General features: G+C 43.4%; 1 protein-coding gene across 2 annotated transcripts in view; it reads right to left on the bottom strand.

Moving 5' to 3' along the window:
- LOC113155161 (semaphorin-6D-like) overlaps window positions 1–24,284 on the bottom strand; it is a 120,076-nt gene that overhangs the window by 60,645 nt on the left and 35,147 nt on the right. For both annotated transcript variants that reach the window (XM_026349716.1, XM_026349717.1), the window contains exon 3: window positions 1,255–1,348. The gene's annotated coding sequence lies outside the window, so the exon portion shown is untranslated. The remainder of the gene's footprint in view (window positions 1–1,254; window positions 1,349–24,284) is intronic.

Here is a 24,284-nt window from a genome sequence, read left to right as displayed (position 1 = left end):
AGCGCCAAATCCCAACAGAAGTCATCTCAAGGCGTTTTACTGTGTTTAAGACCTTAACATAGAACGATACAGAATTAGGTTTCCAACCTCGTAACCTCATGGCTGAAGTAACGTGAGCAGAGCAGTGATGGTTTCACACATAGAGAGCTGGTGATCACCTTCACATGCTGTTCCTAGAATTCCTCTTTTAATTGGTGTCATAGGAGTTTCATACAGTGACATCAGCTCTAATGAGCTCCTCTGCTTCTTAAAACCCTGTTTGAGCAGCAGTGATTTTAAATCCTGCAGCTTCACACAAAAACACAACAGTAGTGGAGTTTGAGTATTAGCAGCTGTGAAACGACCAGTGTTAGTGTAAAACCGTTTTTTACCAGACTCAACATCAATGGCAGCACTGTCTGCTTCCTGTTGTACTGTTGAACAGACGAGAGACAAAGAATAGAACCAAAGCTCACAATGATTTCAAGGAGGCATTCTGGGAAATGTGGTAAATGATCAAATCCAGTAACAACAGAAGCTGTTGGCAGTAAATCCATTAACGGAGAGCGAGCGAGCTACGAATGCAGCAGATGTTTATTCATGAGCAGTTTATTTTTTTATTGTTCCTTATTGTAATGAGACGCTGCTGCAGAATGACTCAGCTAATGTTCACATCAATTAAAGTGACAGAGAGATGAAGGCGCTTTTATCGCAGCTGCTATTAACTCAACAGCTGCAGCTGATGTGAGTTGTGTTTTATCACTTCCCCGTCAGCATTTCGACAGGTCGGGACGATCTGCAGCATTTTTCAGAAAAAACACGAGCGACAAGAACAACAGACGACGGCATCACGATACCGGAGCTGTTCTTCATCGCATAAAAGCTTCCCTATCAAAACATCACACGTGGCAGGAGAGGCTTCTCTCCATCACCATTATCACCATTATCATTAGGGATCAACTGATGGAGCAGCTTTTTGTCACCTGGGGCTTGAGCTGCACTGTGTTGAGTACTGGTGCATTAGGACAGAGGTTGGATTCACTTCATATCAGACTTGTGTGTATTAATGATCTAATTCTATTATTAAACATTTAAAAAAAGAAATTAAATGAATCCTGAATCTGAAGCATCTTATTTTCATAATCCAGTTGATCCACTAATTAAAAATCTGGATTCAAACATAAATATAAAGTTAATAAGTTGGAGATTAATATTCTATTACTAGTCTGAGTAATTAACATGTGGTTGTTTAGGGTTAGTTATTAAAGCACGTACTGTCTGAACATGGACAGGTGAGGCCTCCAGCCAGTCAAGGAACAGGAAGTAAACAGGAAGTCGGGAGGCGGGGGGGGGGACCCCCTCAGATGTCCTGCAACGACACAAACCAAAGCAGAAATTCAACGTGCTGCATCTCAAACTACGTAACATCTGTTTGTTGTTTGTAGGTCGAATACAGACTTTTATTGTGAAGGTGCTGTTACACCGGTACGAGCAGGAGGGAAGATGAAAACAAATGATGAAAACAGCAGGAAGGAACAAGCTCTCGTGGTTTTAGGAGTTAAAACACTGTTTTCTACTATTTTAGGGATAAAAACATAATAAAAATATAATTAAAAAAAGAAATAAATAAATTAAAATAACATTTCTGTCACTCTGCAAACCGACGGTTTTATATCCAGCTTTAGTTTCAGTTAATTATTCACTAACAAGACACAACATAACAAATTCTACAGCAGGGTCCATCCACCACTAAAGTAGTGAAGCCATAAAGAGAAGAATTCGAGCTCAGTCCGACTCCACAGCTCAGCTGGGATGATAGTTTCATGTCACTGTGGTTGTTGCTGAACTCGAGTTCATCTCACAGAAAAAGGTTCAAAGCTGAGTGGAGGATTCTGAAGGTCCTGGATCCATCAGGTTTGGGATTTAGAGTCAATGATGAATATTTCCCATGAAGAAGGTGAGAAAATAATAACACGGACGAGCTGCAGCTGTTTCAGGATATCCCATTAAAAAGGCTCCACACAGAAAACAAAGAGATGATCCTGGTTCCTGCTGAACACAGCACGACTTCCTTTCCCTTCTGGAGCTAATTGGATTTGTTCACCCCGAGGTTTGGAGATCTGGTCTCTGGAGGGTTCAGATCTGGTCTGATGGCAGAAATCCAGACTGACTGAAACCTAATCAGCTGTTCTCTGGCCCGGAGCCGATCGGCTCACGAAGAAGCACCGAGCCAAGATGGAGGATAAACACACAAACATTAGATTAACATGCAGAGAGGAGGAGGAGAGAACGGGAGGGAAATCAAACACCCAGATGTTTCCTTCCCTCCTTCCTTCAGATCCTCGGTGTCAGTGCAGCTCGATTTTAAAGATCATGAAGAAGAGAGAAGTCAACCCCAGCTGCTGAGCGGCCACGTGTCCAAACACACTTCCTCTGTGCTGCTTACTCTGCACTCATTCCAATAAATCCCTCCTCTTCACTGTGCTTGTTAGCGAGGGAGCAGCGGCGGGAAGTTTTGCATTTGCTAACCTTTCCTAACGAGCTAATGGGAGCCATTAAGACGAGCCGTGTCCAATTAGACGCAACCTCCCTAACGAGGTCAAACAGTGGAGGATGTTGGGAGAATGCAGAGCAGCAAAGAGAGCAGGAGACAGTCGGAGTCACGACACATGAACCGACTCTCTGTACTGACACTGGGTCGTGGATTTCTATTCTGTATGAATGTATTCACATCTTCTGTTTCTCAATCAGCTGAACGAATGGGAGGTGAGGAAACTCAGACACCGTTCACTTCCCATTTCCAGCCAATCAGAAGCGTTGGAGCATCGGCTATCAAGGTTATAAAATACAAACACATTACAAATGAATAAGTCATTTGTGAACTCTGACCTCTGACCTCTGCATTGGTCCTGTGGCCAGTGGTTTCCATGGATACTGTTGTGATGTTGAGCTTCATGTCAGAAAGATCTGATTTGTTTTCACACAAACAAACAAAGCGAGTTCGTTTCCAGCTGTTTGTCCCAAACTAATCCCACATAGGAACGTTTGCAGAGGTTAATCCTCTCCGACCTTCTCTCTCTCACCTTCTCTCTCGTTCTGCCATTAAACCATCTTTCTCCTTAATTCTCTCTCTCTCTCTGTTCCAGCCTCACGTCTTTATGTAATCTCTGAAAATCCAACAGCCTAAAAGCTTTATTGGCAGGACCAGAGAGTGTGTGCTGCCAGGGTTTTCACAAGAACACGATACAGTACGTGACAAATTAACAAACGCGACAACGTTAAAAAGTGCATTTAGTCAACAGAGTCGAGTGAAACCCCACGACTGGACGTGGTGTTCGGCCTCTGCAGGGAGCCACAGTCACCGCTGTGCACGGCTTCATCCGTTTCCTCATCAGTGAAAATCACAGCAGCACTGGGCACAAAACACGACCACAGCAGCGAGAAGTGCAGTGTTTCTGAAGTGTATGGATGTTTGTTCTCTGACCTGTGCTGATGACAGCTCTGAGGAGATGGTTCAGTGATCTAAATATTAATACTGATAACAGGGAACCTGTTCGACTCATCACTCTGCTGCTTTTCTCTAACACTCAGTGATTGTTTTAAGTCACTTTCAATTTGCTGCCAGTAAAACTGGGGACTTCCTGCACAGATGTTGGGATAATCCCTCTCTCTGATGGTTTTTAATGTGAAAGATCTGCAGGAAGTCTAGAGTTTCACTTTAGCCGATGGCTTCTTAACTGGGATTAGAAAAATAAATCAAAACCTGCAAAGTAAAATAAAAAGGTAGAATGGAGGAAAACCCAACATGCCTCATCTGCTCTGAGACGATCAATCTTCTCAGCTCTGTTCAACGGTGAACTCATTAAGATCAATCGATTGAACACCGGCCGGCACAAGAGGACGAGATCGATATGTCCATCGAACGTGAAAAGACAAATGAGAACAGTGATGGTCAAGTCAGAGATCCATCAATAATCAATCAAATAACTCAGAGATCGATCAATAATCAACCAAATAACTCCATCAATAATAGTTTGGGAACAACTTTAGAACTGCTGTCTGCTGGTCCGATTCCCCTCTGATCTGGTATAAAGTGCAGTGCCACCGAGCAGAGCACAGCTCAGCGTCTCCTCATCACCGTAGTAAATGACTGAAAACAGTGGAGATGTCAGAGTGTTTCATCCTCCTCCTTTTGCTTCCATGTGAGACGTTTCATCACCTTTTTTTCTGTCTGATGTGCTGATTTCCTTCCTCACTCCTCTTCCTCCCTCTCTCTTATTTTTCACTATAAAAGCTTTGACAGGCTTCTGATATCTCAGCATCACAGCGTCGACGACAGCCCAGCTGAGAACATCTTTATCAAAGAGCTGGAGCTTTGTAATCACAGGAGAATCACAGACTCAGAGAGAAATAATAAAAAGAGAAAACACGTTCATTGTCTCTAAATTACACACTTCACATTCAAATTACACACAAAGCAATCACTCAGTATTGTTCTGCCTCCATTTCTCCCACTCAGGTCACCGATGTCAGTTTTTCCTTTTTGTGAATCCTCTTTTATCTCTTTTGTGTTTTTTCCAGATCTCTCCTCTTTGTTTCACTGTTAGAAATGTTAACCGCTGTGACCTCACGTCACCTCTGACCAATCAATTATTCATACTTTTTCCAGCTAATGGGACTTTATCCATCAGCTGTGAATGAACTTCAAACGGTCAAAAGATCCTTCAGCAGGTCATGAAGGTCTGAGTCTGCACATCACTACATTTAAATAAATCATCTCATCTCTTCTTTACTTCTCTCTGAGTCATTTCAACTGAAGTCAGTGTGAATGTTGAAAACTGACGTCGTCTCCTCTGGATGCAGTGACGTGAGCCGAGATTAACTAAGCATGCAGTAATGTCAAAGAGGACACAAGCATCTCTGAATGTTAAAATATGTTTTCATATTCACTCGCTCCCGACGGAAGAAAAGAAAACGCTTGTTGTTGTTTTATTCTTTACTTTACTGATGGCGTGGGGATCTCAGCTCACAGACGAGGTTCTGAAACTTCAGGGTTCTGTCTGGACATCGAACCACACACCCTGCAATTAGTGGACAACGTGCTCTACCAACTGAGCCGCAGCCACTAGTGACCTAAATCTGGTGATTGTGTTATGAAGTAGATTATAATCAGATTAAATAAGACAAAGAGACACAGACACAGACTGAGCTCTCAAAGATTCAATACAGGCGTTTAGCTTCTATCCGTCTGCTGAATGAACTGTTCACACAAACAAACCATCAACATGTCAACAAGAACAAACTGACCTCTGTAAATATAATGAAATATCTTCACTCCTGACATGTAATCATATAAGGACAGTGAGGAGTGGAGGAGAAGACGACATACAGCCTGAACGTGTGGGCGTTAAATACAATTAAAGGAAACTAATAGAAAGACGCAGCAGTGAACACGTCTATGTCTAAATAAACAACATCTCACAGCAGTGGACACGTCTATGTCTCGATAAACAACATCTCACAGCAGTGGACACGTCTATGTCTCGATAAACATCTCACAGCAGTGAACACGTCTATGTCTCGATAAACAACATCTCACAGCAGTGGACACGTCTATGTCTCGATAAACAACATCTCACAGCAGTGGACACGTCTATGTCTCGATAAAGAACATCTCACAGCAGTGGACACGTCTATGTCTCGATAAACATCTCACAGCAGTGGACACGTCTATGTCTCGATAAAACATCTCACAGCAGTGAACACGTCTATGTCTCGATAAAGAACATCTCACAGCAGTGAACACGTCTATGTCTCGATAAACAACATCTCACAGCAGTGAACACGTCTATGTCTCGATAAACAACATCTCACAGCAGTGAACACGTCTATGTCTCGATAAACAACATCTCACAGCAGTGAACACGTCTATGTCTCGATAAACAACATCTCACAGCAGTGAACACGTCTATGTCTCGATAAACAACATCTCACAGCAGTGGACACGTCTATGTCTCGATAAACAACATCTCACAGCAGTGGACACGTCTATGTCTCGATAACAACATCTCACAGCAGTGGACACGTCTATGTCTCGATAAACAACATCTCACAGCAGTGGACACGTCTATGTCTCGATAAACAACATCTCACAGCAGTGAACACGTCTATGTCTCGATAAACAACATCTCACAGCAGTGGACACGTCTATGTCTCGATAAACAACATCTCACAGCAGTGGACACGTCTATGTCTCGATAAACAACATCTCACAGCAGTGAACACGTCTATGTCTCGATAAACAACATCTCACAGCAGTGACACGTCTATGTCTCGATAAACAACATCTCACAGCAGTGGACACGTCTATGTCTCGATAAACAACATCTCACAGCAGTGGACACGTCTATGTCTCGATAAACAACATCTCACAGCAGTGGACACGTCTATGTCTCGATAAACAACAATTAGTCCGAGTCTCACGCTCGTGAATGAACTTTTGTTAGAGCAGCTCCGAGTCGACATTCTTCAGTGTGTTTACAGCAGAGTTTAAGGAAGTTTTTTAAAAGAAGAACCCCTGAGTGTCAGAGGTCAGAGGTCACAGATGGAGAAAAGTGTTGCCAACAACAAACAACATCAACTTAAATTGGTTTTCTCCTGCGGCCTGAGGGTCAAAGGTCAAGTTGGACTCCCCTTGTTCAAAACAACTCTCAGAGCAGACTTGACTCAAACTGGGCCAGTTCTCCTTCCTGTCAGGGGGGGGTCGACGGTTTGAGGTCAACCAGGTCAACAGGTTCCCAACACAGCAGCTTAGCACTGTGAAGTCAGGGGGAGGGGACACACCAACCAGCCACTGGATTGGTCACCTCTGAGATCACTGCAGGCTGATTGGAGGATGGAAGGAAAGGGGGCCGGACCTGATCACAACAGATCTGGGTAACTGACAGATGGTCAGGAGGGTAACCAAAGACAGAGTGATGCATGCTGGGAGGATTTGAGGCATTAAACTGAGGGTTTAGGAATCTTAACGTGGATCATGTTTCCCACCAAACTGAGGAGGAGAAGTAAAAACTCAGTGGACAACTAGAGAAAGATGCAGGACGACACCTCTGTGACCAGACATCATCTCCGAACAGAGACCAACCGACGTGCCTCACATTCATTACATGGGTTTTGAAGACTGGCCTCAGATTTAGGATGGGGCGTGATTTTAAGTTGACCTCTGTAGAAACGACCTGCAGACCTGAGGTGAATCTAAATCAGCGGCTCCATGACATCATCCGCTCTGTGGTCACTGGGGTTTTCTGGCTCCAGTAACTGAGGGTGATGGTGATAATCTGTGAACCTCGGTGTGTAGAAAACATGACGATCAGAGGTACAACACAAAGCTTTCTTTTCATTCCGTCCATGCTCTCATCTGCCCAGACTGTGTTTTATTTCACTGGCGTGTGTCTGTCACCAACACTGACTGTGGTAAATAATAACAGTGACTAACTGTGAACAGCTCGGCCTGCAGCGGGTTTTAAATCTCTGCTAAAGCTCTGACTTGATCTGATTCCAGCACGACTGAAGAATGTCTCCCCCATCTGTCGCTCATTCTTCTCTCACACACTGATCAGTCAGGGAAAGATCGAGGCGGCCTGAAAACGGCCGGTCGTCGTGCCCGATCTCATCAAGGTTGGACTGTTCCCCAGGAACAAGAGCCAGATACAGTCCAGTCAAACCCAGTGTGTCAGTGTCATGAAATCCTACAGACAGAACCTCACGGCACACTGTGAGTCTAAAACATACAGAGTCCGTTAAAGTACTTTTTCAATATGGAAACATGAAATTTGACCAAACAATCCCACTGGATCCAACTTCCAGCTACCAGCTGACTTTAAACCACATCTCAGGGTCAGCAGCAGATCCAGTTTACTTAGTTGTCATGGAGATTAATCTGCTAATGTTTAAGCCCAGTTAGTGATATCATTAAATCATTAGTTCAAAGCGGTCTTATTTGAAATCATCATCGTCTCCACTAAATCCATCACAGTCTGGAGAAGCTGCAGACCTGGAACCAGATATGAATATAAACTGAACCTCTGCAGAAACGACTCCTTAAACTTCCACAGCCTCGTCTTCAGATTATTGTTTAAATCACTTTTTAACTAATTCCAGTGAAGAGAATTTTCAGCTTCATCTTCTCTGGTACAAATATAGCTGATCTTATAGTTTTGGATCATTGGTCGCTGCAGAATTTTAATTGGAAAATCATGACACAGCATTTCTCACTATTTTCCAGAGATGCTGGGAGAACACGGACTGAAAACCCAAAGAAAAAGTGGAAGTTACTTTTATCTGTCGACACAAACAGAAACAGCTTGTTTAAGATTCTAAACTCTGGAGGCCTCTGGTTACTCTTATAAATCTAAATAAGTTTCATCTGCTGTGATAATACTGTACAGCACCACAGAAGAAGAGCAGCTATCACCTGACAACACAAGGAGTCCCACCGTGCCTCTAGGGGGCACTGCAGCAGGACATTACCCTGACAGTCTGATCTCTGAGCAGTGGTGGAAACAGGATTGGAGACGACAGGATTACACTGCATTCATACACACCAGATTATCTACCCAGAGTGCACAGTGTGTGTGTGTGTGTGTGTGTGTGTGTGCAGGGATAGGGCTTTAGCTCTGAATTGGCACTATGTGCACACTGAGTGTGTGTGTGTGTGTGTGTGTGTGTGTGTGTGTGTGTGTGTGTGTACATATAGATGACATGTGTCTCTGTTGTGTTTTAACCTTCTGTCATATTTTAACTTGATCCCGTGTCTGTTGGATTATTTGTGTCGGACTTTAAACGACAGGATAAACGTATCTGGACTTTTATTCCATTAGAACCTTTTTCTTTTTGGCTGTATTAAAAAATTAAATTAGAATTATATACATATAATCCTCTGTTATATAAACATAATGTTTCAGTTACTATGACGATTAATAAATGCATCTAAAATATTCCACAGACTCTGGTCTACAACGAGAACAGCTTCAGGGAAACACTGAGCAGGTGACACAAGCAGCCTCGTTTTCATTTTAACACACACACACACACACACACACACACACACACACACACACACACACACACACACACACACACACACACACAAAGTTTCATCTCGTCCCTCTTGCAGCTCCATGGATGCTGGTTTCCATGGAAACGCTTCTTGCCTCCTCCTCTAACCAATTACGTCTCTCCAGGATGTTCAAAGACGACCAATGGGGGGTCAGCTTCAGGAGTTATTTTTAACCTCCACGTGAGGCTGACGGACAGGTGGAGGCTGGAATGGGCCCACACAGGGTGTAGTAGAGTGGAGACGCACACCTCCACCTCCCCCTCAACCAAATGTGAATCTTTTCTTGTGCACCTGCTTCGAGTGATATGATCCCACTCAGTGGTCGTTATCAGTTCGACATCAGGAGCACGGTGGGTGTCCTGTGGGTCAGTGGGGCCCTTAAACACCTCCGTGTGTGTAAGTACAGTAGTAGTTTTATAGCCTTACTCCATCTCCCGTCAGCTCAGTAGGTCTCATATTATTATTATTATAAACACAGACATGTTTAAGCTAAAATAAGGCTCAAGGAAAACATCGGTGTTTTGGTTCAGACACAGATTAGCTAACGTTACAACAGTGTTATCATTACCACTGAAAGGAGGTGCTGAAAAGATCCCAAACACAAAGCTGGGTGGTGTCTGACACTTTATTCCATGCATTCATCTAACTCCAGCGACTTCATACTTAATGTTTGACCTTGACACTTTGCCTCGACAGATGTTTTCTTTATCATATTTCTTTTCACAGTATATTATTATGATTGTCCTCACTCTTAAAATCTCCTTCACCTGTGTTCTGCTCAGAAAACAACTCCATAAAAGACTCAGAGAGGTATAAAATAAGAGCTGAGGATCTGAAGGTAAAACTAGTGGTTTGCAATGAAACATATGACAGAAACATTCAGATCAACACAGGTATCCCCCCTCACACCACTGCTCGGCAAAGGCTTCACAGTGCCAGGCTGCACTGGGCCGGCTTGTATCCTATCATCTTAAATAATGGCCTGACAGCAGGTCCTGGTGATTTTCACTGTACTGAAGTGGCCAATTTTCCCCCTTCGCCATCCTGCAGTTCCTAGACGGCCGAATCTGAAATAACCGAAACAAAGCTGGAGAAAAGCTGCAAAGCTGCTCTGTCAGATGTTTCACGGCCTCGAGACGCAGCTCTGCCGCCTTTGTCGACAAAGAAAACCACACCTGAGAGTTGAGAACCAGACTGGAGGAAGATTCTGGTCTCAAATCTCTGGGCAGGTGAAACAGTTCCTGTGTTTACTATCAGGAGATGAACTGATTCCCACTCTCTCAGATTGTGTCTCGTCTCCATCATTACCGAGTTCCCTACTGTTCCCTGGGTTCTTTATCCAGGGAGTAGAACAACACACACACACACACACACACACACACACACACACACACCCTCTAAACCCATGATAGAAAAATGCATCTTGAACTCACGATAAATTAAGTCAAGACCAACAATACGTCTTATTCTGTGTATGTGTGGGTTTAAACTCCCACCACAGTTAGAATAAACACGTCTAAACACAGACTATATTAGGCTACGACAAAGATAAACTCAACAACTAAATGAAGCTGTAATGTTTCTTAGAGCTACGACAGGTCGATGATGAATTAAACCCCATCTAACCTTTGTTTAAAGCTGGGTTTATGTATTAACTTCAATTAGCAAAACATATATGTATAAAATATATAACAGAAGACACTCGTCAACCTGTAGCATTAACCCTGAAGCGTCAAGATGACATTTATTTCTTTAAATTCCATGTAGTGACTGATACTGTTGGGATTCGTTGTCTCTGTCCTGGCTCGACACCTCGTTCTCTGTAGAATTTCTTTTTATTTATTAACTTCTACATTTTTTGTAGCAGTGTGTTTAAGATGCAGCAGAACACACACACACACACACACACACACAGCGTGACATTTCCTGCTGGGCGACATCTCTCAGACTAACAAGCTGATCCTCCAGCTCTGAACAGCAGCGCTAACAAAGACAGATCGGCTGATGGCGACACACTGAATGTCACCACGCGTGTGTGTGTTTGACCGCAGCATGACTCACTCTGCTGTGTGGACAAAATGACTTTTTGCTCATGTTGAGAAGATTTATTGCTTCTCTAAATGTTGCTCTAATATTCATTTAACTCTGAGCCTTTTCATTAAACTGAACCCGGACTCGATGCAGCGCTGTCAGTGATTATTAGTATTTTGTTCTGTCTCTTTTAGACCAATTGTCTTGATTCACAAGTGGCTTCAAATAATCATTCAGCACAGAACTGAACAATTTATCATCATCTGATAAAAGATATGTGGTTCATACATTCAAACAAAGAGGTTCTTCTGATTTCTGGAAACACGTCTCATCACTCTCATTGATGCCTATTGTTGATTTTGATTGTTATATGATATCATCACCACGTCTTTCTACATGGAATAAAATAAAACACAGGATGCACCGTCCAGGCCGGAGCCTTCACACACACACTGAGTCTGAAATTCAAAGTGATCAGGTCACAGACTCCAGCTACAAACACCCTGAAGCTGCACAAACTCACTGTATATTTGAGAAGCTACAGGGGCGCACACACACACACACACACACACACACAATGACAGACACACACACACACACACACACACACACACACACAGACACACACACACACACACACACACACACACACACAGTCAAATCGACCACAGTCCAGAGCAACCGAAGCAAAGAACCGAAAACACATAAGATCTGTGCTCCATTAATTTGTCCTTTCAATGACATCAAGTGCAGCTTCACACACACACACACACACACACACACACACACACACACACACACACACAAGCACAAACATAATAAAGGCCACACATGGGCAGGCAGGTAGGCATGAAGCAGGAAGAATCGACTGCCTGCCAAACTGTCTACACACACACACACACACACACACAGTATTATCCTGCAGGCTGCAGAGCTGCTGCTGCTGCTGCTGCTGCTAATGCAGGAACTGGAGACACGCTTCATAAACAGCAGCTCACAGAGTTGAACTGATCCACATTCTTCAACAGCTACTGCTCAATTCAAAGCTGCTTCCCTAACAGAAAACCTTTCATGCTGAACTGGACCAGTTCAGTCCGAGCACATGACACCAGACTGGAAATTACCATTCATGTGTATGCTGTTTAAAATGAAGGAGAAAAAAGAAGCAGTAAGAAGCAGGTCTGAGACTCGGAGGGTTGATGTCGGTACATTTTATGATATAATTCACAAAGAAGAAACAAAAGCTCGAATAATATTTGTGGAGCTTTAGATGGTGGAATTCCTTTGTTCTTACAAATTAAGTACTTAATCAATGTGATGTGATGGAAGTCCAGCACCACACTTAAAGTCATCCTGCAACACACAACAAACAGCTCACATTAAACACATACGCAGTTCATTTCTCTCACAGGTGACGGATGTCTGCTGTCTGCTGGGCTGCTGAGCCCAGGCAGGTAGCAGCAGCTGTATTTTGGTGGAAATGTTGTTTTCAGTGAATCTTTAATGAATGAATCCATTCCATATCAACATCTACGCCACTTATTAGTAAGAAATTTACATTTTCACATTTACAGTAGTGTTGTGTAAAAGTGTGGAAACACTGCTGCTATGATTCTAGAAGACACAGAAGTCAAGGTGGACTGTTTAAAGAACAGGAAAGGACAGAAAAGTAAGTCTGATAAATGTCTTGATGCTAGTTTTTACTTCCTATTTACTCAGTAGTTCTCCATAACACCTGAAAACGCAAAAACTAAACAGCGGTTTCCTTTAAATGCCACGACTCTTGGGTTTGTGTTTAAAATGGCAAAAGGCTGAGTTCAAGCATAAGAACAACTCCTCTGTGATTCCAGAGAGTCTCGATACTGACGAGTCCTGCAAAACAAAACTCAACTAACACAACTGCTGAATCTGACACCTGGCAACACACAGGCCCACGATAAGGTGGTAATAACAGTTCATCTGATCGCTGAGAATAACGTGACCGTCACTGTGAAGACTACAGAAAATCAATCAATCACATCAGTCCAGGATCTTTATTGGATCCAAACCTTCCTCTCACACACTGAGGTCAGCTGATACCTGCACTAGCTGAACCCAGGCAGCAGCAGCCTTCTTCCGTCTAAACTCTCCTTCCACCTCCATCTCTCCATCACAGTCACTGCACCACTGTGGTGACACGTTCGGCTTCACTGCCGGCAGTATGAGCAGACATTCGGATCCCCTGCTGAGCATGCTGGGATACGGTGGCTGCCGTGGCAACAGAAACACGAACATGTCTGGAAGGCAAGGATCGAACAAAGAAGGAGAAGGGAGGAACCGGGGATGAAGGTCAAAGTGCTGCAGGGATAAAAGTAATGAGAAGAAATTGGGATGGGGGGAAGGTAAGAGGACGTAAAGAAGGATGAAGGATGAAGGGATGAGACAGATGAGACGGCGACATTCAGTCTAAACCTGCAGGAAATCTGATTTACTGAGATCTGACGACATAGCGACACACACACACACACACACACACACACACACACACACACACACACGGGGGCTCTCGCCCGTTGGTTAATCCGCTCTCGGTCTCCCCTCTCTGGGATTAGAGCATCGCTGGCAACCCTGAAGAGATCAGGAGGAACATTCAGCAAATGTCCCTCCCGACCTACACACTCCTATAATGTGAATGTAGCTTCACAACATCTATTTCTAATCATCACTTCTTCTTTTCTGCACTCACATAATCTACCACCTGAGAACCTGCACTGAACTCCACTCTGAGTCCTGCAGGGGCCAAAAACTGAGATGCATGACTGAACTTGGCTGAACCTGAACCTCATCCTGCCAAAGCAGAGACTCCATTACTGACCTTTAGTTTGTCTCCAACTCGTGGACTCACACCTAAATAGAACCAAACTTAACCTGAGCCGAGAAACTGTTTAAACAGGAAACAGATAAGAAACCGAGGCCACGTCTCCATCAGCATCGTCCACAGATCATCTGTTCACATCTTTACATTCAGCAACGAGTCGTTTCCCTGTGACAATAGAAGCCAGTCAGCCTGTACTGTAACATTAGCACTGTTGTTCATGCTACACCTGCTGAGACCTGTCGTCAGCATCCGTCACACAGAGACTCATCACGAGGGACTACGCAGCGTTCGTTTCCTTGGTGGGACCAGTTGGTTCAGTCTGTTGTCACGTGACCTTCAGCTATTCAAAAATGAAATAGTAAAAGTTTCTTAGGTCGCTTTTCAAATCTTTAGAAACGTTTTCTGAAAAACTTTCAAACTTCGACAATCAAAAACCTCCTGATCAGAACTCAACCTCCGTCTGTTAAAAAGGAGACAGAGCTGAAAAATACATCATCAGCAAACAGACAATTAACCGATCAATGTGACCCAGCACCCACAGATGCTTTTCATCAAGTCCTTCATTTGAACTGTGTTGGAGCTTCTCTCTCTGCAGAGGGCTGATGAGGCCGGCTGCTGTATTTTAAGTTAAGAACAAAAAGTCCTGTTGGGATCAATCCACCAAATGCTGAAACTGGCGAAGCATTTCAAGGCAGCGACCATCCCTGAGCAGCACTGATACCTGAGGACACCGTTTTTCAGTCTCACCACAAAACAAAGAGTTTTTGGCTTTTTCATCGCGGATGTGTCTGAGGCGAGGACTCAGCGAAGCCTCCCACCTGGGTGTGCTGTCTGCTGGCTCGCTGTTTTGGGTCGCGTTCAGACAACTTAACCTGGGACTTCCTCCATCTCGGCTGCCGTACAACTCACCATCTGGCAGATTAGCAGTTAAAACTCAGTGAAGTGAAGTTAAGCAGCGCTGGCAGACTTTGCCTTTTGGAGAAGGAGAGGACAAAGTCTGAAGAGATTTTAATTTGTCTCCAAAAGTTGATTTTGCACAGAAGCTTTCAGTTGGTTTAATCAGGTCAAAAGCTTCTGCTGAGCATGAAAACGCACAGTTGTACAGTTGTGTTTCTCTGACATCTATTTAGGTAAAAGCAAACAATCTGCATCAAAGCACAATGAGACAAACCAGACGGCTTTACTGCATCAATACTGCATTCTGCCTCGCTCGTGTCCAAACCGGTGCAGAGGTCAAACAGATGTCATGATTTTGACACAGTCCGTGTTTAAACAGCAGCGTGAGGGAATTAGAAACTAGAATTATAAATCATCAAAACAGCTGTTTCCTCATCTTTGCTTTTCAGTGTGACTTCATCAGTTTTCATTAAACAGAAGAATCAGATGTGGACATTCAGTCATAATATAAAACTAAATAACTGAAATCAACCGAGATAAACAACAAACAAATCAGTGTTTGTGCGTCAGCGCTGTCTGTAGTGGTTCATAATCATGTCTGTGTCACATACTTGAAACAATACAAGTAAATCTAAGATAAGAACATTACAGGAGCTGAAATGATTCGTCTCTGGTTAGACTTCACAACTTCACTGAACATCTGAAGAACACAACAGAACCGTCTTCACTTCTCATTAATTCTTCTTGTTGTGTGAGGAGCCGCCCGTTTTTAAAATGTGGTCAGAGTTGATTGGACAGTAAATGCCAGAATTCAGTGAACAGTTTAGGTTTAAACACCTGAACAGCAGCACTAACCACTGCAGCTATTTCTAAGAAAACAGGTCAACAAACTGCAGCTGAACAGAGTTAAAGTCTGAATTCACCGAGCTGCTGACTCACGGCCTCAAACCTTCACAGAGCGTCTCTGCAGAACAAAGAGAGAGAACGGATTAACAGCTCTGACTGACAGCTGGAAATCTGCAAATGGTCTGAGTCTGGAGGGTTTGGACGGAGACGATGGACCTGCACAGTGTGTGTGTGTGTGTGTGTGTGTGTGTGTGTGTGTGTGTGTGTGTGTGTTTTAAACGTATGCAGCCTGTCTGAGCTGAATGTCTCTTTGACAGTTACAACACTGGACCAGTCAGATACAGCAGCCATGACTGAATCTCCACGTTCCTCAAATATTAGAATTATATCAACATGTTCGTTTCTTAACTGTAAGAAAACTTAGAGTTAAAGAGTTCCTGTGAGAACAGTCTGTTCTGACTCATCGCCTGCGAGGAGCTGAAGCTAATGATGGATGTGAAGCAACAACCACGCCTCTGAGTTCATTAGTCGATTAATGGACATAAATATGGACTGTAGAACGTGGAGCTGGGACCGGGCTACAGAAATGTTGTCAATTACTATATTTAACAAGTTGTAAACATGTTTACATGCCACTGTTAGACGTGTTTCAGTCACTGTTTAAAGCAGACGTGCTCGAGTAGCTTCTTAAATGCGAACATGTGCTGAGGATTTGAAAGTACGACATATATATTTGTTCTTGGAGGATCAGAAGAAGTCACTCTGGACTCTGGTAAATAAAACATGATTATTACTGTTACATATGTTTCACCATTTCCTCTACTGCAGGAAATAATCAGCACTAGAATAAAAATATAATGAATTGAATGTGCAGACGTTGGAGAACAATGAGCAGAACAACACTGAGCTCTGTTATATGGAGAACACACAGAGATGTAAAACCTGATGAATCTATATCAGCAGCTAAAGGATAGGTGACACCCGGTATTTATCATGTCACAGCTGATGATCACATTAGTTCAGACGTGCTGTCAACCTGATGTCGAGCTGTGAAACACAGAGACCACGTTCAGCAGCTCTGATAAACTCCAGCAGACCTGGACCTGAACAGGAGGATGAGTTCACGTCCACGTTCCTGTGCTGTCTCTGAGCGTCGGGCGGTTTCTGTCCAACTCTTTTATATTTGAAGAACACTCTTCATCTCAAGTGTGTTGGTGTCAGTACGAGTCGACCGGTGGCGTCGCTCCACTGATGGTGAACAGGAGCTGCCGGTCAGACTCTGACGGCTTTTACAGCCATTTTCTCATTTTCTGCTCCATCACTGCCAACAATCAAACCTCGGCGACAGAACGAGCTTCGACTCCACAGCCTTTCTCTCTCCATCAGCTGAGGAGGATTTGAACAGATGTTCACCTTATTTCCATGCAAACAAATAAAAAAACAGCTTTACATGTCTGATTTAAACTGTAGTTAAGGCCTCAGACGCTGACTAATGGACGTTAGCAGTGATAAAAGAGCTCAGCTGGATTAAAACTCCGCCCACAGGGACGACGTTATTCCTCTGTTTTACCGACGTTGGCTCATCACATGTGAATTTCCATTATTCTCATTGAAATAAACTTCTTTCACCTGTTCAACCTGAGTTTGAGCCCCGTCGTCGTGGAGGCTCCACCTTTATCATCATCCACAGTATAATTCTTCAAACCTCAGCTCTGGTTTAACGTCCAGTTACAAGTCGCATGTAAACACATAAGCTGGTTTCTAATCTGCATAAATCCTCAGGACTTCTCTTCAGTGCAGTTTAAACAAGCCCTGCTCCCAAAATAAGGTCAGAGGTGGGGGAGAAATCGGACCCCGATCCGCTGCTGCTTTAGTGGCTGTAAATACAGTGAGACTGTGAGAGTAGCTGAACGATATCAGGAGCAGTGGACGAGGATTTGTTTGACTTTAACTTCACTGCTGGTTGGAGACACGACTGCACAATCACAGTTCGTACGAGTGTTAGTAGTTCGTATTATTCTTCTTGTTTCGTGCAGCACATTAGAATTCAATTGGTTAATTCGTTTTTTTGCTTGAGCTTCACTGGTTCTTGCTTCTTTTCACACATACTTCACTATCTACAGACTCAACATTGCTGCTTGACAGACCTCACTTACAAATGAGACTTAGTGTTCACTCCCCTGCTGTGCGTTCAGCTCGCCTGCAGAGCAGCCAGCGCACATCAGACCCCGTACCAGCACACATTAGTCATGTTTTACCTGGAACACAAACATTTCATCTCTGTCCAACACCTCTCATGTAAAACATCACCTTTCCACACTGTCAGAGTGATTCACAGGTTTGTTCTGAAACAGTCACATTTACTTTAGAGATAAACCCGTTTCTCAATTCTCCATGTTCACACTGAGTGAAGACACTAGATTAGACTTTGATTTATGTGACTTGACCATCTGAAGATTCAATTTAGTGGGAACAGTGATGCAGAGAAGGTGAACAGTGAAGTAAACACGTCAACAACAATGACTGTCACACATAAATCCACGGTGACATTATGAGACGCCATTAACTCCAATCTGGACTAGAACCATCAGCTGGTGCCTCCTGCGCGCGTGTGTGTGTTTGTGTGTGTGTGTGTGTGTGTGTTGATGGCCTGTCGTCTGGCTCATTTCAGATAAACAGACACATCAGACGAGACAATTAACACTGATGGAGTCATAGAGAGAGACAGAGGAAGAGGAAGAGGAGGCAGCTGATTAGAGAACACAGGCTAAAAATAAAACTGAGATTAGAAACAATGAGATGATGGAGGAGGAAGAGGAGCAGACAGCAAAGATCCACACACTGATCAAATTAAAGGAGCAGCAGGCAGACGTTTCCATTAAAACACATATTGATGATAACGGGTTTTAGTGTGTCGACAGTCATTTTACGATGATGATGATGTGAGGAATACATGGTAAATACAGATCTATCAGAGGAAACAAGCTTTAGAGACAAACTGTGGTCTGATTAGGTTCAGGACCATGAAGAAGAAGAGCTGCGTCCATCTCAACGTGTTTGGATCATTGTGGATTTTCTTATGTTGCAGTTACGTTTGTGTGAAAACGCAAAAACAAAAGAAAGATCATCCTGAAATATTGTTTTGCAGGAGATCCTGAGTTCGATCGTGCTGCACATTGTGTAGTTTACATCATATTAACGTTCTGGTCACTGTTCCCACACCGTGCAGCTGAAAACGGTCTCACGTGTTCACGTCGTTCCACAGTTTAGTGCTGCAGGATGAATTTCGATCTGTCAGCGTCTGTCTGAGCTGCACCGCCACACACAGCACGACGGTGACTTACTGAACACCGACATCTAACATTAAACATAAGACGAGCTGAGAAGCCGCAGCTGGAGTCCTCATCAGCAACTTCACAACATCCCGACACCTCAGCACTGTTCTAGAAAGAGTTCTGTGGGTTCTCCTGTGAGCACAATGAGAAAATGTCCTGAGGAAATGTTTTTCTTCAAACAGGAAACAGAAGAACAAGTTTGGGATTTGGGGAAATTATCATTTTAAACAGCCAACAGTGTGTGTTTGTGTGTGTGTGTGTGTGTGTGTGTGTGTGTGTGTCTGCAAATGAATCCCTCCTCCAGCCTCCAAATTAGATAAGCACCAATCAGATCTGCCCACAATCCCCAACGGCTGCTCCAAATGAATGCTGAGTAAATGAAGGACAAAAAGTCAACACACACACACATAAACTTTATCCACATGATCCCGGTCTAATCAGGTGTGTGTGTGTGTGTGTGTGTGTGTGTGTGTGTGTGTGTGTGTGTGTGTCTGTCCTTTGAACAAGAAAGCCTCAACCCTCTACATCTAATCTCACTTTCTGGACGCTGCAGGCCGACTTTCTACTTCTGAAAAACTTCCTGGAGTCATATTTACTCTCAACTCTCTGAAGACGTTTCAGTTTTGATCTGGTTTATTAAGTGAACGTGTGAACGACAGACGGAGCCCGAGGAGTCCATCACTAAATCTCTGATGCTTCTTTATTTTGACTTTATCTGTTAAAGTGTGAAGACAAAAGCTGGGAGGACCCCGACAGAAAAACCTCAACGTTTTCTCTTTTGCAGCTGACTCCGATGATTCATGACTCTTTCCTCGTTCGTGACGGTGCAAATGAACGGCTGATTAAAGCCACGCGGACTTTTCTCTTAAACCACTCAGGAATTCAGCTAATGGTTGATTTTAATTCATTAAGTCATTATGTTCTTAGAGCTTAAATAACCCACATTCATCGTGTTCTTCAAAATCTAAAAGTCCTACCAGCCTCTCGGGGTTGAATCCAGCTTGACATCTTTAATTAAACGATCTTAGAAATAATGATTCCCATTGAGTTTTTGTGCTTGTGTCTAATATACAATTTACCGTATAACCCCACATATGTGGAAGCATGTTAGTGTTGGTGTAATCGTAATGTGACCGTAGTGTTCATGCTGATTTCAGGGCAACACTGGACTCATCATGAAAGGACGGTTACTGAAAGCCTGCACATTATTTATGTCATTATTAAGATTATTAAAATCATTAATGTGTAACGTGTACAATCAGCCTCTAATGACTTTTTCTGAGGATGCACCTTCATTCAGACCCCTCCTATAAAAACCTTTGAGGGCTACGTACGGCAGTGGCAGGAACTCAAGTGATGCATGTTTCTTTGCTCTCGAACAGAAGAAGAAAATAACAAAACCCTTAACAGTGTGCAGCTTGTTCCCATTAGGCAGCAGCAGAAAAGAGTCGAGTGTTGTTGTGTTTAAATGGCAGCAGTGAAGTGACAGCAGCCTCCTCGTGCTGTCACTTCACTGCTCTCTCTTCATTGTTTCACTTTCCTGTAAATGTCACAATGATTTTCCATCTGGACTCACATTCAGTGGCCGGGCCACAAAACAGAACCCAAAACAGCTTCAGAGCTGAACTTTCAGGCTGCGGAGGCAGATGTAGGCAGGTGGAGGCAGGTGGAGGCAGGTGGAGGCAGGTGGAGGCTTGGACGTATCAGACATGTGGAGTTGGAAGAATTCATTTAGCATTTTATGAGATTTTCATTTTAGAGAAGCTGAACCCGCATGTGATAAAACATTATACAGACATGCTCGCAGCTGAAAGGAAGCAGCGTATTAATTATTGATCACAAGGCCTGAGGGTGAGTCACTATGAATAATACAATAATAGAGTCACAGTGTTAACCGGGTGAGCCCGGCCCTGTCACAGCGAGCTGCCCCGGGCCGAACATGAAAGACTGCCAGGGAGGACTGGTGCCGCTACGGGGTGAAGCTAAAAAAAAACACTGCATTGTTCACATTCACTTTTTATTCCTGGAGTTGTGGAAAAAGACGTTTAAACATTTTATTTCAATAAATGACTCTGACGGATGTTTGTGTTTATTCTGAGCTTAAATATTCCGACTGCTGTCGCCTATTTAAAACTTCACAGGGGAACATCTGTCCGTAACATCTGTGTAACATATATATAACATATATATAGACATATATATATAATAATAATAATAATAATAATAATAATAATATAGAAACATTGGTGATTTACTGCGGAGACACGAGACCTACGACACGTGGAACAAAGTCATATTTCAGGTTCTGAACTATTTGTGGCTTTTTTGAGCTAATAACTGACCACGTTAACCAGCTGTGCTTCAGGTTTCCAGCAGAACGCTGCTGACTGAGGGAACCTGAGTCTTTCTCGTGTTCGGCTCTCGTACAACTTGTGGATCAGGTTTATGCATCAGAAAAAAAGAGAGCGACAGAATCTGGATTATTTTCAATTTACACGAAATCATTTGTTCGTTTTAAAGTCCGATTTTCTCCTGAGCTCAAACTTTCTGATTTTTTGCAGCTTGAGAAGAAGATTTTTGACGCCAGATGTTTGGATCCCGTTGTGCGTTCGTTTATGGTCGAATGGCTGAAAATAGCATTCTAGCTTCTTCAGAGGCTGACGAAGACACTTTGAGTCTGAAGATTAAAAGAAAACTGAGCGTAAATCTGATTCGGGCATTTTAAGAGGCTAACTTTTAATGATTTTAAGCCAAGTTCTGCTCGAGTTTCTCTCGAGCCTGAAGAAAAACGAGCTTGTTAGTGTTGTTTCCTGATGACTTCACTTGTTCGTGCATCATTTGATTTTCTTATTTTCGAATCTTACATGTCTGCCTCTATTCCAAGATGTTTTCTGACACGTTTTGAAGTTGAAAGAGGAAAAAGTTTTAGCTGTTATTCCAGAGAAAGGTGTGAATTTGCTGCAGTTAGTTTCCTGTTTGAAGCCAGACAGAAATTTCCTCCAGCGAATGTTTCGCTTGGTTCAGAGTTTGTACAGTTTGAAGGAAACAAGAAAAAAAGTTTTGTTTGTGCTGTGACTCTGGGGCAAAAACATGTCGAGGCTTTTTAAGGATTTAACAGAAAAAACATAGTTAAGTGTTTTATTTGTGTCTGTGTTTATGCTGCAAGTTTGTTTGGAACCCAAGAGACACTGAGCTGAAGAGTGAAGAGTGTGTGTGTGTGTGTGTGTGTGTGTGTGTGTGTGTGTGTGTGTGTGTGTGTGTGTGTGTGTGTGTGTGTGTGTGTGTGTGTGTGTTCATTATTTGTCCAACACCCAAATCAATGCAGACGCAGAGAAAGATGCATGAAGCTTAATGATCGGACACAATGACTCAGCACAAACACACAGACAAACACTGAGTCATGCGACACACACCACCTAGCAACCACTCCGCAAACTCCATAGCAACCAGGTGACAATCACCTGGAGACCCAAAGCAGCCCGAGGGAAGCAAGATGGGAAAAGAGGAGGAAGGAGTGAGAGTGGAGAAACGAGGATGGAGAGAAGACGGTGATGAGAGGAGAAGAAAAAGAGGTGAACAGACAAAGAAGGAGAGAAAGAAGGGGGAGGAATGAAGAGGGAAAGAAGAAGAAGAAGAACAGACGAGAAAAGGAAGTGGACGGAAAAAAAAAACAAATAGAGGTCGAGGGGGAGAAAAAGGAGACGGAGGAGATAAATGTCCAACAACACATCTACAGTGTGTCTGTGTTTTAGCTCCAGGTTTTACAGGTTGGGGTCGGTTTTAGGTGGTGGTGGGAAAGGTTAGGGTGGGGGAATGCATTGTTTTAGTAAGTGTGTGTGTGTGTGTGTGCTGCAGGAAGCAACAACAGTGCACACACACACACAATGAGATAAGCCAACATTTAGGAACGCTGCTCGTTTGTCTTCACAGACTCGATAAACTTTGCTCCTGTGTCGTCCAGTTTCCCAGCATTCCTCACTGGTCATTGCTGCACTTACTCACACACACACACACACACACACACACTCGGGTCAGTCGCTCTGCACCACAAACACTGTTTCTACCCAGAATGCACCGTGACCCCACACTTGGACTGATTGTTTTTTTTGGTCGTCGGCGTTCAAGCACAAATTCAAATGTTGCTGCATGTTGCTGAAAAAGTTATTTTAGTTTCTGTGACACAAAGAATCTGTTTCTTCAAGAACTCCCACAATAATTCCAGATTATTGTTCTTCTCATGGTAAAACTTGGTCATGTCTGTTTGATGCTAAAAGGGAACATCACCAACATGTCTAATTACCTGCTGTAAGACTCGGACTCTGTCTGAAAACCTCAGGTACCACTGCAGATGCTCTCTTATCATTTCAAACATAAACATATTTGAATTTTAAACACTGAAGTGAAACGTTCATGTTTGAATTCGACCTCCCGGAGTTCAGTTTTAGGAACTATTACTATAAAAAAATAGGTAGAAACACATAGTTACTGCTTCTTATTAGCACCTGTTCTAACTATAGTATTACTATATTATTCTAACCGTCATTTAAAATCCCAGCTCTCCTCACCTGTGCACCTCCCTCCTAGCTGTCAGACCACTCACTGTCCCTCAGCGTTCCTGTTATCCAGCCCAGGGCCTCATGTTGAGCATCCTCCCCCTGCGTACCACATTCTGCCTGACTAATAATCGCTCTGCCGGCATCTTCTGAAGCAGAGATAAAGGAAAATCCCCCCAAGGCAAAATCCCTCACGGCTGCTGCTATTGAATTTTCCCTTAAATCAAGTGAGTGCCAATCATTAGCCTGCTGCCGAACACACACAGAGAGAAGAAGAGGTCGAGATTCCCGACGCTCAGCTAAATCCCTGCTCACTGGCTGTCGAGCCACTTTAAGGGAATAATGTAAGGAATTAGGAGGGAAAGGCTGGGAACCTGCCTGCAAATCCTTCAAGGAGGAAACGCCTGTCGTCATTTCTCTGCAAGCTGAAGCAGAAAGTTTATCTGACAAAGAGTTGGTGGAAAAGCACAGGAAGAAATAAATCACTTGACTTTTAATGAGAGTTTTGGACCGGAGGAGAAAACACATCGACGCGAAGCGGGATTGATGGTTGAAGCTGTTGTTTTCCAGGAAGACGGGAGGAAAACAAAGGGGGTGAAGGAGGAAAGAGAGGGGAGGAGGAAGAGGAAGCCTGAGGGTCCACTTAAGCTAATTAATGGATCGGCGTG

Source organism: Anabas testudineus, chromosome 11, assembly GCF_900324465.2.
Source record: "Anabas testudineus chromosome 11, fAnaTes1.2, whole genome shotgun sequence".
NCBI lineage: Eukaryota > Metazoa > Chordata > Actinopteri > Anabantiformes > Anabantidae > Anabas > Anabas testudineus.
This window is presented reverse-complemented; position numbering and strand designations above follow the sequence as displayed.